The sequence below is a fragment of the Mauremys reevesii genome, linkage group 3, assembly GCF_016161935.1.
Source record: "Mauremys reevesii isolate NIE-2019 linkage group 3, ASM1616193v1, whole genome shotgun sequence".
Classification (NCBI taxonomy): Eukaryota; Metazoa; Chordata; order Testudines; family Geoemydidae; genus Mauremys; species Mauremys reevesii.
The window spans coordinates 165,416,997-165,433,582 of record NC_052625.1 but is presented as its reverse complement, the minus strand read 5'-3'; the positions used below and the strand labels follow the sequence as shown (position 1 = coordinate 165,433,582).

General features: G+C 44.3%; 1 protein-coding gene across 19 annotated transcripts in view; it reads left to right on the top strand.

Annotated features, from left to right (window-relative positions):
* The window catches only part of MCPH1 (microcephalin 1), a 220,104-nt gene that overhangs the window by 40,224 nt on the left and 163,294 nt on the right, over window positions 1–16,586 (top strand). The gene's annotated exons all lie outside the window — the stretch shown is intronic.

Sequence of the window (16,586 nt, the reverse complement as noted above, 5' to 3'; positions counted from 1 at the left end):
TCCATTTAAACAAAGTGGGTTTCACTTCTATGTGCTGTATAGTACTAAACAATTTATGGTTCAAGCAGGACTTGAATGTAAAACTTTGAAGATGAAGTATCACTATAGAACTACTCTCACTTACTCCTTCTAGTTTTTCACTTTTTAAAAACCTTGTTCTTGGTAAATGTAAAATTGATTAGCAGCAAATATAACTGGTAAAAGTAAATTTACACACTATGTATCACATGGCAGAAGGAAGATAAAGATGGCTGAAGTTTCTTGCAGACAAAATCACCCAAAGAGAATGCAGAGAGATGAAGTATAAATCAGCTAAAGTAGGATAGAAAGATAGCTCATGGGTTTCAATGGATGTCTGTCTAAAGAATTTCAAAGAGATCTGCTGGTTGAAAGACCTATTTTCCTTCTATATTGAAATATTAAGTAGATGCAATTATTAGAGAGCTTCCAAATTAAATGCCACTCTTGGTAGTAGGTTGCTGGACTAGATGGACCAATGGTTGCTTTGGGTTGAAATTATGACTTTATTTCCTGCCTTTATGCTACTTGATTCTTTTAACTGTTCACAGACAGATTCTCTTTAAAAAGAAAGAGAACAGACTTGCTGAAATCGCGGCTGTTGCTATATTTGGAGATTTCTGGTCCACTATTTTGAAGAATTTAGTCAGAACCATCTCATGGTTTGCCACAAAAATATGACACTGTATTGCACCCCCAGAAAATATCACCATTCAACCTTTGTTAGGACTACTTACAATAGCAATGATTTGAGATTCTGTATCAGATTTGTTGTCACTGATTCATCTTTAGTCTGTGTAAATTATTTACTACCACAAGTGTATACAATAGTTCCAATTTTATCGGATTGCTCTTATCTATTTTGGGATCCTTGTTTATCTTAACTTTTTGTTTGTTTAGTACAGGGGTAGGCAACCTATGGCACACATGCCAAAGGTGGCACCCGAGCTGATTTTCATTGGCACTCCCACTGCCCGGGTCTTGGCGACCGGTCCAGGGGACTCTGCATTTTAATTTAATTTTAAATGAAGCTTCTTAAACATTTTAAAAACGTTATTTACTTTACATACAACAATAGTTTAGTTATATATTATAGACTTATAGAAAGAGACCTTCTAAAAACGTTAATGTATTACTGGCACGTGGAACCTTCAATTAGAGTCAATAAATGAAGATTCGGCACAGCACTTCTGAAATGTTGCCGACCCCTGGTTTAGTATTAAGCATATTACATAATGCAATATAAAAGCAGTATTAGCAGAATCCAATCTCATCACAATACGAATTCACAAGGCGCTTTCAAAAGTTCATAAATTGCTATTGCTTCCTGTCTAATCGAACCCAAGAGTGGTTCTGCAGAATTCCAGTTGTATAAGGCTGTGTTTGATCCTGCTACTGTAGTTACAGATACTCAATTTGAAATGTGATCTGCTCAAGTTAATATTTAGCCTGTAAAAACAGTCTGGGAAACAGTATAAGCTATAGTTAATTTTCCTTCAAAAGTTTGTTTAGAATCAGGACTCCCATAAGAAGTATTTTGAATGATAATTGATTTTAATACATTCTCACAAGTGGAAAGGTTGTCACTGTATTAACTGAGATTCAAGAATTGTGTCTTCAGCCCTTGCTCCTTCTCCATTAGTACTGAACATCAGTGATGCATATACTGTCTAGGTGAGATGTAGATCTCTGCAAAGTGCAGTATCTGTTGCTCCTTCCCACCCAGAACTCAAAACCTGGGAGCTTCACCTAAGAAAGCACCTAATGGAGAAGGCTATGAGGCCTCTCTCTGATCCAGGCCAGGGAGACCTCTTATGGCAGGTATCCAGGCTCTTCTCAGGAGTCATACTGCTGCTCTTCCTGTTGCCAGCCAGTTCCATCCGTGTACAAGGAGGAAGAGCTACAACTGATGTCGCAGGTTCCGACAGGTGCCTTTTCATCATCCCAGGATGATGTGGTCACTCCTTTGCTTTCTCCACTAGATAACTGCCAATACCAGGAGCTATTAAAAAAAGTTGCCAATGACCTACAGATCCCTTAGAGGAGGTTCAGGATCCTCAGCAGTGGCGCCTGGACATCTTGCAATTGCAGAGACCTTCTGTTAGTAAGGTGGTCCTTCTGATCAATGAGGCCATACTAGAACTGGTCAGAGAGGTACAGCACACCCTAGCGATACTTTATTCCTGCTAAAGGAGTTGAATTCCTCTTCGAGTGCTTGCTCATGCTCATTGCATTCTAGGGTGTGTGCATGCCCACATGAACATTTGTTGGAGTTTTTTGCCTTAGTGGTATCTGTATGCCCAGCACCGATCGTCATCCTGCCAGCCGATGCCACGATGCAGGTCTTGTTCCCTGCCGCTACGGGACTGCTCACCCTTGCGGCACCGGTCTCCACGTCCCTGGCACCGGTCCTCGGACAGGCACTGTTCGCCTTATTCAAGGCACCGCTCCCCCGCACCGAGAGTCAGCCATCAGATTCAGGTATCCACAGCCCCACCCTGGTCACCAGAAGGGGACTCTTCAGAGTCAGAGCGGCCCTTTAGCCCCTCGCTGAGGCAGCACCAATCTCAGTGGGCCCTGGTAACTACCTCAGCTCTTGCGGTGCTGGCATGGCAGCAAGGCCAGTGTCCAATCCAGTGGCCCTATTGGAACGCATGGGCACACCAATGATACTGGTGCCCTTCTTGCAGCAGTCTTCTCTTGCCGCTTCAGAGAAGCAACCGACGGTACCGGGATCGGTGGGCGGAGCAGACTGGGGGAGAGAGCTGGTGCCCACTGCAAAGGAGGGGAATAATGCCCCAGCCCCTCCCCCAGTGGTACAGTTGTTGCCAGATGAGGCAGTTGCGGGACCTGGGTAGGCCAGCCCACCCAATGACTTCAAGGAACACCAATCCCTGCTGCAAAGGATGGCCTTGAATTTGAGCTCAGAGGTGGAGGAAATGATGGAGCAATTGGACAACCTATTTAAATATGCTTCCAGTGACAACCTCCTCGCAGGTTGCATATCCTGTGCACGAAAGGGTTCTAAAGATAGCCAAGGCCCTCTGGCAAACCCCATCCTCTATCCCGCGAACCTCCAAGTGGGCTGAAAAGAGATATTTTGTGCCTGCTAAAGGGTTTGAATACTTGTATACCTACCTGCCACTGGGATCGCTGGTCGTTTCTGTGGCCAATGAAAGGTGCAGGCAAGATCCACTCCCAAAAATAAAGACGGCAAGAGGCTGGACCTTTTCAGAAGGAAAGTTTATTTGACAGTCAGCCTTCAGTTTCGAGTGTCTAACCATCAAGCCCCATTGGGCAGATACAACTTTGTTTTGTGGGACTCCCTAAAGAAGTTTAAAGACTCCCTGATTGAGGACCTGGGCCAGGAGTTTGCCACCATTTTGGAGGAGGGTACCACTGTGGCGAGGAGCTTCCTCTGGATGGCCTGGGATGCGGACGATTTGGCAGCCAGGGTTGTTACCTCAGCCGTGGTGATGGGGTGGAGTTCCTGGCTTCAATCCACGGGTCTGTCCCAGGAGATGCAGTCCTCCATCCAGGATCTCCCCTTTGATGGGAGTGGGCTCTTCTCCGAGCAAATGGCTGTGAGGCTGCATGGACTCAAGGACATTGAAGCTACCCTCTGTTCGCTAGGCTAGCATACGCCGCAATCAATGAGGAGACAGTTCAGGCCATCCCCATCTTCTAGGCCTTGGCTTCCCTGGCAGGGCTCCTCTAAGAAAAGAGATAAAGACATGGTGTTCAGCTGTCACCATTGCCCCTCTGTCTCCCATTCACCCATCCAGCCAGGCTCCTCAAAACACGAAGGGGGCCAGAAACACTTGTTTTGAGGGTACGCTCAAGGATGGTGCCTAGTCAAGCCTCAGGATCCACCACCCTAGTCATTCCTCAATCATGTGTCCCTTCCGGTCAGCTTGGTCACGAGTAACCTCGGACTGTTGAGTGCTTGGCATAACATCTCTGGACGACACCCTACAATTTTTGGCCTTTCCTCCCTCCCCCGACCCTTCCCACGAGCAGCTCATTCAAGAAGTGAAAACCTCCTATGTCTGGGCAAGGTGGAGAAGTTCCCCTGGGACATGAGGGGAAGAGGATTCTACTCCCACTATTTCTTAATTCGGAAATGAAGGGGCCTAAGGGTAGGTCTATACTCACCGTCCGGGTCGACGTGGTGAGTTCGACTTCTCGGAGTTCGAACTATCGCGTCTAATGAAGACGCGATAGTTCGAACTCCCCGCGCGCTCCGGTCGACTCCGGAACTCCACCACCGCGAACGGCGGTGGAGGAGTCGACCTTGGAGCCGCGGAGTTCGACCCCGCCACGTCTGGACGGGTAAGTCAGTCGAACTAGGGTACTTTGAGTTCAGCTACGCTATTCGCGTAGCTGAACTTGCGTACCCTAGTTCGACCCCCCCCCACAGTGTAGACCAGGCCTAAGACCCATTTTTGACCTGTGACACCTCAACAAGTATCTCAAAAAGTTGAAGTTTTGCATAGTCTCCCTGGCCTGCATCATTCCCTCCTTGGATCCAGGAGACAGGTATGCCGCTCTTGACTTGCAGGATGCATACTTTCATATCTCCATCTTCCAAGGGCACAGACTGTTTTATGGTGTGCCAGTGCCATTTCCAATTCACGGTGCTACGCTTTGGATTCTCGTTGGCCCTGCGAGTGTTCACAAAATGTATGGCACCGATGGCCACTTACCTGACGTGTCAAGGGGTCCAGGTTTATCTATATCTTGACGACTGGCTCAACAAGGGCAGATCTTGGGATCAGGTTTGAAGGAGCCTCGATCTGCAATGTTCCACCTGCCACAATCTGGGCCTGTTAATAAACAAAAAGAAATCAACCCTGATACCGGTACAATGGATAGAGTTTATAGGAATAGTCCTCGTCGCCACGTGGGCCAGAGCCTTTCTCCTAGAGGCCCATTTCCAAGCCATGTCAGACCTGATCTTGCATGTGAGAACCCACCTGCTCACCACCTCCCACATGTGCCTCAGGTTGTTAGGTCACGTAGTGGCCTGTACTTACATGTATCAGAAGGGTAGCCATGTTAGTCTGGATCTGTAAAAGCAACAAAGAGTCCTGTGGCACCTTATAGACTAACAGATGTATTGGAGCATGAGCATTGGTGCATCCGACGAAACGGGTATTCACCCACAAAAGCTCATGCTCCAATACGTCTGTTGGTCTATAAGGTGCCACAGGACTCTTTGCTGCATGTACTTACATGGTCCGTCACACCCGGCTCCACCTCAGACCATTGCAAGCGTAGTTTGCATCCCCAACAGGCACAATCTCCAGTGGGTGGTCAGGGTGCTGGGTCACATACAGTTGTCTCTGAAATGGGTGGCTGGACTCTGGATCACTGTTGAAGGGAGTTCCCTTTGCTGCCCTGTCCCTGTCGCTGATCCTGGTCTCCAATGCCTCGGACCTTGGTTGGGGAGCCCACCAGGGCAATCTCAGTACGTAAGGCTGTTGGTCCTGAAACGATTTCTTGGCCTGCCAGGCTGGCCTGCCAGGCTTTCCTACCTTACCTGAAGGGTAAGGTGGTGCAGATTCTGATGGACAAGGCCACAATGTTTTACATCAACAAGCAAGGCAGAGTCCGGTCATCAGCCCTTCGTCAAGAAGCTCTTCGTCTGGGATTTGTGTGTGCAGTATCCCCTTCTTCTCATGGCTGCACATTTTCCCAGAGCCAGGAACGTGGTGGCAGATCGCCTCAGCACAACCGTGCTGGGCAGCCTGGACCCCGCTGTGCCAGGCAGCCGGGAACCCGGACCCCAGTGCGCAGCCCGGCGGCCTTTAGAGTACAGTTGGGTTGTAGCTGTGTGCTAATTGGGCCGCATGTGGCTTGTGGGCCACAGGTTGAGAACCGCTGGACTAGATGATCTCAGTGGATCCTTCTGGCCTTATCTGTTAATCTATAAGTTTCAGAAATACTATAGGTATAGTCTATAGTAGGGGTTCTCAACCTTTTTCTTTTTGAGCCCCCCCCCTCCCCCAACATGATATAAAAACTCCACAGCCCACCTGTGCCACAATAACTGGTTTCTGCATATAAAAGCCAGGGCCAGCGTTAAGAGGTAGCAAGCAGGGCAATTGCTTGGGGCCCTATGGCAGAGGGGACCCTGCAAAACTACATTGCTCAGGCTTCGGCTGCAGCCCCAGGTGGTGGGGCTCAGAGCCCTGGACTTCAGCCCCATGCTGTAGGCTTTCAGCTTTCTGCCCTGGACCCCAGCGAATCTAATACTGGCCCTGCTTGGTGGCTCCCCTCAAACCTGCTCATGGCCCCCAAGGGAGCCTTGGAGCCCTGGTTGATAACCACTGGTCTATAGTGTATCCCATTCCCAGCAAAATTCCTGTATACAATCCTCTTACCACTGTTTACCACTTTAAGATATTAATACACTTATCAACTTGTTTGCTTTTTTACCACCTATCCTAGGGTGCCTTACGACTTCTATAGAGGGGGTAAATTCCTTACTTTATCTCCTGGATCATAAATATAAACTTACAGGCTACATTAATATCCTTAATTTACAGTAGAACTCACACTGATATCAGTGGAGGCTTGCACAAAGATCAGTCGTAAAATGTAGCCTCTATGGTAAACAACTGAGAGTTCACTTACTGTTGTTGGGTACCTAATTGTTATTTTGAGGTTGTAATTAGCATGCCAGAAAACCAAAGCAATTCAGTGCGCTGCAGCTGCTTTGGTGATGAGTCAGTGTAAAACTGAACCTGTTCCCCTTTTGGCATGAAAACTACCAAGAGGAAAAGCTACTGCTGATGAGATCCTCCCATTTGGGATATTTAACTTTTGGAAAATGAATATCCTTTGCAAGCTAACTGATATCTGGCATAATTCTGTATGTTGGAAATAGTCTAGTTTACAGAACTGCATTCTAAATTATATCCATACAGCTCTTGAAGATTGTTGTAAATCACTCTAAACAAGAGATTTCCTGTTTCCATTTCATTAGCAATTGACATAATTTTTGTATTAGTAATATAACACTTTTATTAAGTGGATTAATTTGTATTTTTATGTCTTTATTCATTTAAATTAACCACTTCTTTATGGATTCATACTGTAGGTTGAAGAGAATCTGTTAAGATTTATTTTACTTATTTTGTATATTACACTTATTTAAATAGTTGGGCCTCTCTTCATTACAGAAAGCATAAAAGGTGCTTGATGCTGCAGATTCACTAGCTTTGAAATCAGTGCCAGTTTTGCCTCAGTGCAAACTGCTACATTTGACTAGCTTTTTAACATAAGGTGTGCAGCCGTTGTTGGGGATGGGTGAAGAAATATTAATATTCATAGGGGTGCAAACTCCAACAGAGGGAGAAACTGACTTTTAAAGCTGAAGCTGTTGACACACACAAACTGGGCTTTATGTCAGCTTTTAAATTTCATTTTTTATATTTATAAAGCACATTCCTATAGTGGTGGTGGTGTATTAACTCAAAACCACCAAACTATCAAGTTAAACAAGCCAGTTGGACAGATTCAGCTGTCAAGAGACCAGGAAACTAAACCTCCTATATTTAAACAATTAAACTAATGGTTGCAGGTGGTTTTTTTCTGTATGGCTCCAGTCAAGTTGCGCTAACTTTTTTATTGAAATTGTTGCTGTAGGAGCATAAAACTGCTGTTACGGATTCGATCACAGAGACCCCCTTGGGACTGTCACCTGATGTGCTGGAATTACCTATGAGCCTATTTTTCCTGCCTGCTTGGGACTTCCGGAACCCTGTCTTGTTGAGCCAGACACACTAGCCTGCTGCAACACAGACCCAGGTCTGGTCCATGCCCCCAAAGCTGCAGACTTTAACCAAAAACTGCTCAGCAGGTCACCTATCTCCAGCACCCAGACACCGAGTTCCCAATGGGATCCAAACCCCAAATAAATCTGTTTTATTCTGTATAAAGCTTATACAGGGTAAACACATAAATTGTCCGCCCTCTAAAACACAGATAGGTAGATATGCACAGCTGTTTACTCCCCCAGGAATTAATCACTTACTCTGGGTTCATTAATAAACAAAAGTGATTTTATTAAGTATAAAAAGTAGGATTTAAGTAGTTTCAAGTAATAACAGACAGAACAAAGTAAGTTACCAGGCAAAATTAAAGCAAAACCACGCAAGTCTAAGCCTAATACATTAAGTAACTTAACAGGTAAATCTCACCTTTAAAGATGTTCCAATAAGTTTCTTTCACAGACTAGACTCCTTCCTAGTCTGTGCACAATCCTTTCTTCTGGTACAGTCCTTGTTAGTTCCAGCTCAGGAGGTAACTAGGGAATTTCTCATGACTGGCAGCCCCCTTTATTCTGTTCCAGCTCCTTTTATAGCTTTGGTACAAGGTGAGAATCTTTTTTCTCTCTGGGTCCTCAACCCCCCTTCTAAATGGAAAAGCAACAGGTTTAATATAGATTCCAGTATCAGGTGACATGTTCACCTGTCCTGTGAGACCCTAGCCTCCATTCTTCCAAGGCTGGCCCAGACTACCTAGGAAGTTTGCAAGTAAACAGAGCCATTTACAGATCATTGATTCTGAAGCACCCTTCATGGCTTCCACTTAATGGGGTTACATCAATAATACAAGTTTATATCTTATTTTCCTAACTTCAGACATGGAAATAATACATGCAAGCAAATGGGATGAACACACTCAGTAGATCTTAAGCTTTGTAATGAAACCTTACAAGAGACTTTTTTCATAAATCATATTCCATTTACATTATATTCACACTCATAAGCATATTTCCATAAAACATTATGAAGTACAACATCATAACTACTCCTAATTAACTTTGAAAAAACTTTTTTCACATTGCTCAATGTTTTAATAAAAAGCAAAGCATGCAAGATCTGCCTCCAGATCATTTGGAGAGATGAGCATACATTAGACAGTAATTGGTATTTTCACAGGATTAAATTTAGGTTCAGAGCAGTTTTTAAAATGTTTGACCTCCATTGTGTGTGTTGTCCAATCTTTCCCTTTTTTTATTTCATCCTCCTCTTCTCCTTTTTTCCAATAGTAGTCAATGGTGTATATTTTTCCAAATTGTCATTTTTGTGTGTTTCTTGTTTTCTACTCTCTCCCTTCACCTTTCATTCTCTGTTGTCTTCTTTCTTCTGCCTCTAAAATCTCCGTCTCCTGAACTTCTTTTCTGATTTAGACAATTTAATTTCTCCCTGTCTAACCCTTCTTATATAAGAACAGCCATACTGGGTCAGACCAAAGGTCCATCTAGCCCAGTATCCTGTCTTCCGATAGTGACCAATGCAAGTTGCTTCAGAGGGAATGAACAGAACAGGTAATCATCAAGTGATCCATCCCATGTCACCCATTCCCAGCTTCTTACTAGACACATAATGGTCAACTGTTCCGGGGCACTGCCCAAGTGAGAAGCTAATCCTTAATCCCTATCTGCTGGAAACATGGTGGGGGGTGAAGGTGGGATTTTGGGATTCCTACCAGAATGCTCACTCTAGGTTCTGCAGGGGGTTTCATCTTTCTTGTTCATTTCATGTCTTTTAATCTGAAGCCATTCTCCCTGTCTCTAAAAGTATCTGGCTGTTGGAAAGGAGAGAAGGTTTTCTTCTTCCCCCTCCAAATTTCCCTGGCTTTTATGAGGGTGTGGAGCCTCTGCCACTACTCCAGTCTCCTGGGTACTGTGATTGGAATTTATGGTGCTGATCTACCTTTCCATCTTTTTATGGAGGTAGGGATGCTACTCTACCCTCACCCTTCTTTGTTTGTGGGTCAGCTGTCCAAAGGAATAACTCCAGTGCCTGTATTTGCTGTTAATCATAGCCAGGCAATTGTGTATTCTGAAACTGCAGAACTTGCCATGGAATTCTCCCCTTGCTGCAGAATTGTGCTCCAGAATTTGTGTTCATTTTAAAACAACAGTTGTTTTTAGTCATCGTTGTTGCAAAGGGAACACGGAAAGTCTGAGCAGACTCTAAACCATTGCAGTGATGCCACCCCCAGTGTGAAGAGAGTCTGAAATAATAGCTCTTTGGCACCCCCTGTTATCTCAATAACAGGGAGGCCCCTTGGACTTTGCTGTTCTGTGGCCATGGAATTTCATTCTTCCAAGGTGCAACATAATCAATATTTTTGCAGTGAAATTTGCCATTTTGTTGCAGCCAGCACCTGCCATTTAGTTTTGTCTCCCTGTCCTGTCAGCACCTGTCTGTCACTTCCTCTGTTCTCGTGTCCCATGAGGAGTTAATTGAATTAGAGTGGATATACCTTTAACTGCTTCATGGAGCTAGGAAGGGGAGTCAAGAAGCTAAGTCTGGTAGTCTTTGCCAGGCAGAGGACAGAAAAAAACAAAAGTGCAGGCTGGCCAGCTGGGCAATATTAGAGGTCCAGCAAGTAGAGTAGGGTTGTCTGGAGAGTATAGCAACAACAATTCATTAACTTTTAAAAATCAGTGAGAATAACTGAGGAATGTTGTCAGTGGGTGTTATCAACTGTGAGACACTCATACATTTATGTGTGGGAAGGTGAAGGACTGGGAATGAAAGGCATTTCATGGTGATAAAATAAATGCCTTGGAGTTTGATGTCATTGTGCTCTGAAATAGAGGACCATGATCATAGTTTCCCTAAGCTACAGCAGAGTAGCTGATTCAGCCAAGACCTGATTCTTGGCTGTTTCATTGTGAGCCACATGGTTCTGTGTTATGGACTTGGTCATTGAAGTACTTGATTTCTAAAATGCAACAGTGAACACTGAAAGTACGTGCCTTAGTTCAGAGCCGCTGACAGAGGCCTGGGAGCTGGTAAGTGCCCCAGACGTCGGTCCTGGGGCCAGTTTTGTTCAACATTTTTGATGATGGGATGAATTGTACCCTCAGCAAGTTCGCAGATGATACTAAGCTGGAGGGTAGGGATAGGGTTCAGAGTGACCTAGACAAATTGGAGGATTGGGCCAAAAGAAATCTGATGAGGTTCAACAAGGTCAAGTGCAGAGTCCTGCACTTAAGTAGGAAGAATCCAATGCACAACTACTGCCTGGGGACTGACTGGCTAAGCAGCAGTTCTGCAGAAAAGGACCTGGGGATTACTGTGGACAAGAAGTTGGATATGAGTCAGCAGCATGCCCTTGTTGCCAAGAGGGCCAACAGCATATTGGGCTGTATTAGTAGGAGCATTGCCAGCAAATCAAGGGAAGTGATTATTCCCCTCTATTTGGCACTGATGAGGTCACACCTGGAGTATTGGTCCAGTTTTGGTCCCCCCCCCACTACAGAAGGGATGTGGACAAATTGAAGAGATTCCAGCTGAGGGCAGCAAAAATGATTAGGGGGCTGAGGCACATGACTTACGAAGAGAGGCTGAGGGACCTGGAGTTATTTAGTCTGCGGAAGAGAAGAGCGAGGGGGGATTTGATATTAGCCTTCAACTACCTGAAAAGGGGTTCCAAAGAGGATGAAGCTAGGCTATTCTCAGTGGTGGTAGATGACAGAACAAGAAGCAATGGTCTCAAGTTGCAGTGTGGGAGGTTTAGGTTGGATATTAGGAAAAACTTTTTCACTAGGAGGGTGGTGAAGCACTGGAATGGGTTACCTAGGGAGGTGGTGGAATCTCCATCCTTAGAGGTTTTTAAGGTCAGGCTTGACAAAGCCCTGGCTGGGATAATTTAGTTGGTGTTGGTTCTGCTTTGAGCAGGGGATTGGACTAGATGACTTCCTGAGGTCTCTTCCAACCCTGATACTCTATGATTCTAAGGCAAGCACATGACCTAGAGGAGATGGGGTAGGGCATCCCTAAACAAATGGAATATTGTTCTTGCACTCTGTTTTGCTTTTAAATGGACTTGACAAATTCAAACTAGTTAACTAGTCTGTGATCACCCCTAGGATTCTCTGGCCAAACCCTTGGCACGGAGGCGGGCAAACTATGGCCTGCGGGCCACATCTGGCCCTTGGGACCCTTCTGATGGCCCTTGAGCTCCTGGCCCGGGAGGCTAGCCCTCAGCCCCTCCCTTACTTTTCCTCCTCCCCCTCAGCCTAAGCTCACTGCGCCGCCGGCACAATGCCCTTGGTGGCAGGGTTGCGAGGTTGTGGTGCAGCGCAGCTGTAGGGCCCATTCTGACCCGGTGCTCTGTGCCACTGCGCATGGCTAGCTCCAGCCGGGTGGTGTGGCTGTAGCACTGCCAGCCACTGGTGAGCCAGGCAGCGCGGTAAGGGGGCAGGGAGCAGGGGGGGGTTGGATAGAGGGCAGGGGAGTTCGGGGTGGTGATCAGGGGGCAGGGAGGTGGATAGGGGTCGGAGCGGTCAGAGGGTGGGGAACGGGTTGAATGGGGACAGGGTTCCTGGGGGGGCAGTCAGGAATGAGAAGAGGAGTTGGATGGGGTAGCGGGGGGCCATCAGGGGCGAGTGTTCTGGGGGCTGTCAGGAGATAGGCAGCGGGAGGGGTTGGATGGGGCAGGGGTTCCGGGGGGGCTGTCAGGGAACAGGAGGTGTTGGATGGGGCAGGAGTCCAGGGGAGGGCTGTCAGGGGGTAAGAAGCGGGGGGGTCAGATAAGGGGCTGGGCCACGCCTGGCTGTTTGGGGAGGCACAACCTCCCCTGACCGGCCTGCCATACATATTTCCTAAACCTGATGTGGTCCTCAAGCGAAAAAGTTTGCCCTCCCCTGCCTCTCTGGTCACTCAGTAACAGACTTAAAAGTGGCAATTTTGTAAAAGAAAAGCTTCAAAAACAGACTCCAACAAGAAACTGCTGAACTTGAATTAATATGCAAACTAGATATCATTAACTTTGGCTTGAATAGAGACTAGGAGTGGCTGGGTCATTACACAAATTAAATCTATTTCCCCATGTTAAGTATCCTCACACCTTTTTGTCAACTGTCTGAAATGGGCCATCTTGATTATCACTACAAAACTTTTTTTTCTCCTGCTGATAATAGTTCATCTTAATTAATTTGCCTCTTAGAGTTGGTATGGCAACTTCCACCTTTTCATGTTCTCTGTATGTGTGTGTATATATGTATGTATGTGTGTATATATATATATATATATATATATATATATATATATATATATATATATTTCTTACTATATGTTCCATTCTATGCATCCAATGAAGTGGGCTGTAGCCCATGAAAGCTTATGCTCAAATAAATTTGTTAGTCTCTACGGTGCCACAAGTACTCCTGGTCTTTTTGCAAATATGGAAAGTTCAGTTCTTTTACCTGGCTTTCTCATCTGGTTGAGTAGATGAAAAGCACTTGTGGTCCTATTTCCTTTGTCACTGAAATAATTCCACTCTAGGATTTGGCTTTCTCCAGATTTAGTGGTACAGCCAGTAGGGGAATATTTGGACAAAGTAGTGCATATTAAATAGGTGACATATGTTGCTTGGACAAATTCCACTTGTCCTGTGAGGATGAGATGCCTAACTTCCTCAGACCTTACGTCCAGAACTTAGCCAGGAACAAATGTAAAATATGATTGTTCCAAGCAAATTTTTATCATGGATGCATTTTATTTAGCAGTCAGAGAACAAATTTGGAGGTTGGGTGTGTCTCTTTGCAGTATAGGTCAGTTAACATACAGGAAATATCACATTGTTTTTAAGTACTGGCAGGATTTATAAATGCTGTTTCCTTTGAGAGGTATTGAAATACATGTTTTATATTTCATGTGACTTGGAAAAAATATTCTTGTTGGCAGACTCTAAAATGAAATATTTAATGCAACTACATTTATGTGAAAGACTTAAAGAAAAAGCAGAAATCATGTAAAGGTCCTATAGGTGTCTAATTTATACCACAGCATGTATTCCAGACTTTGTGTCATTTGGGAAAAATGTGTTCTGTTTTAGAATACAAATGTGAAGATCTTTAGGAATCACAGATGAATGATAAATAAAAAGGGTCGGTTTGCCTAATGCCACCTTTTCCAGTGTTTTATTAACAATAATTCTGGTGTAAATGTGCATTAGAAACTCAGTGATGCTCCCCAGATGTTTTTTACCATTTAGAAAAGAAACTGCTAATTCAAAACATGTTTTATGATAAAAGCACAATGTAAAATAAACCAGACACAAATAGTGTATATAAAGGGGCAAAAGGGAGTAAAAGCAATTAATTTGAAAAATGTAGAACTAAAAATTAAAACATAGTTTGGCTCAGTTTTCTACTGGACAACCATCTTAAAACACATGGGTTGTCTATTGAAGCAATAGGATACATGTCTGCTTAATAGATGACCCCTAGCTTGCAGAAATGTGCACTTTTGAATGAAGAGGGAATAACTGTTCATTGGGAGTGAAATTCACCCCATAGTTTGCAGTTCATAGTTTGCATATGGACTTCTGTGTTCCTTAAACCTCATGGTAGACATTTTAAAAGAGAAGCTACTAACAGAGCAGTCACACAGGCTGGTCACTGTATCCATTCTTTGTGCCCCAGAGGTTCTCTGATGGCCTCACAAGGCTGACTTTAAAGGGAGTGGTGTCAGGACAGGCTGTAGGATCCACAGTTGTGTGGATCCAGCAGTATTTACACCCTGAATATTTGTCGCTGGAGGCTGTAGTCAATATCTCAGTTTATAGGCTTGAGAAGCAGCTGCATGAGGGCTGTACTTCAACTCTGTGTATTGACCTTCAGTTAGGCAGCTTTTGTGGTACATTTGGGGTAACATATCTTTGAATGCAAGTTCAGCAATGTTCGGAGCCTGACTGTTAATACTGGTGTATTCCAAAGTATTGAGTTTGTGCTGAGGCAACTCACAGTAATATAAATACAAAGGATGAGATTCGCCACCCAGGCGGAGGGAATAGGGTGGGGAACTGTAGTCTTTTAAAGCTATCTTTGTGGTCTCCCAGTCCTGAGCCTCTGCGGGCTGGAGAGGCCTCAGTGTAACTTAGACAGCCCCTAAGTTACAGCAGCTTCTCTGGGCTGTGCTACGTGCCACGGTGCTGCCTGGGATCTCTGCAGCATGGCATGCTGGGGCCCTACCCCCCCATAAGCCTCTGTCGCCCCCACCCCTGCCCCAATACACCCACTATGGCACTTTTGCAGTGCCTGTGCTGGGTCAATCCTTTCATAGCTAGATATGCGGCTTTTGGAGACTTCTTTACATGGCCCCAACCTTTGCCCTGGGTATAAAGTGGCCAAAGTGGATCCTGACTCCTAGTGTTTTACAGATATACAATCTAACAATTGACTGCGCCACCACCATATTCTCCTAATGGCCTCCGTGACACTGCCCATAGGAATATGCCCCATGCTGGTAGTAAACAAGACGATATCACCTGGATCCAGGTTGATATGGGCTTTATTGGAAGGATGTATTTGAATGCCTAATATGAAAATGAAAAGTCCAGAAGTTGGATTTATTTTTTTAGGAAATTGTATTAAGCTACTGAAGATTCCAAGAGCTATTGACACTAACAGCTTATGTGAATTTGGCAAAAATAAAGTGGAAAATCTTTTGGCTAAGAAAAGAATGAAATTTAACTATCTTAGATATGTAAATAAAAATCTTCTTTCCAGTCATTAGGATAGCAGTAAGTACCGACATAATCAGCAGGTGCTGCCATTAGCAAGTTAAGTGTTTGGTAAGATGCATTGTACGTGTCTAGTTAAGGTGCAGCAGGATTGAGTTCATAGTTTTTCACATTGGCTAATCTTCAGATATAGCTCCTATTTATCACCACCATTTCAGCATACCACCTCACTTTTTGCATTGTTTTTCTTTTTTTTTTCACTTTGTTATTCCTCTATACTTGACTGTTTAATTTCTTTTGTATTCTATAATTGTTTACTTTTGAACTATTATCAAATGCCTGTATAACTTACAGCAGTGTTTCCTAAATCTCAGGTATAATAAATATAAATCTTTTCAAAAGTATTTTTCATAGTTGTGGCTATTGCTTGTGTGTTTTCAACACACACTTTTTTTTTTTGTCCTCATTCTGTATATGTGTAGAATCATAGAAGCATAAAGTCAGAAGAGATGCAAGGGTCAGTTTTGTCTAATCTCTTACCAAGATGCAGGTTTTGTTGTATCTAAACCATCCAAGATGGATGGCTATCCAGCCTCTTTTTGAAAACCTGCAATGAAAGAGCTTCCATGACTTCCCTAGGCAGTCTGTTCTATTGTCCTACTGTTCTTACAGTTAGGATTTTTTTTTCTGAGTTTTAATTTAAATCTCCTATACTGTAGTTTGAACTCATTGCCTCTTGTTCTGTGCTCTGTGGCAAGAGAACAACTTTTCTTCATCTTTTTAATGGCAGCCTTTTGAGTATTTGAAGACCACTATCATGTCCTCCCTTAATCTCCTCTTTCCAAACTAAACATACCCAGTTTCTTCAACCTTTGCTCATATGGCTTACATCCATCCCATCTTTGTTGCTTGCCTCTGGATCTTTTCTAGTTTCTCCAAATCGGTGACCGAAATTGGACACAGTACTCTAGCTGAAGCCTAACCAGCGTCAAGTAGAGCGGTGTTATCGTCTCCCATGACTTACATGCTATGCCTCTGTTAATGCAATCTAAAATTGCATTTGCTTTTTT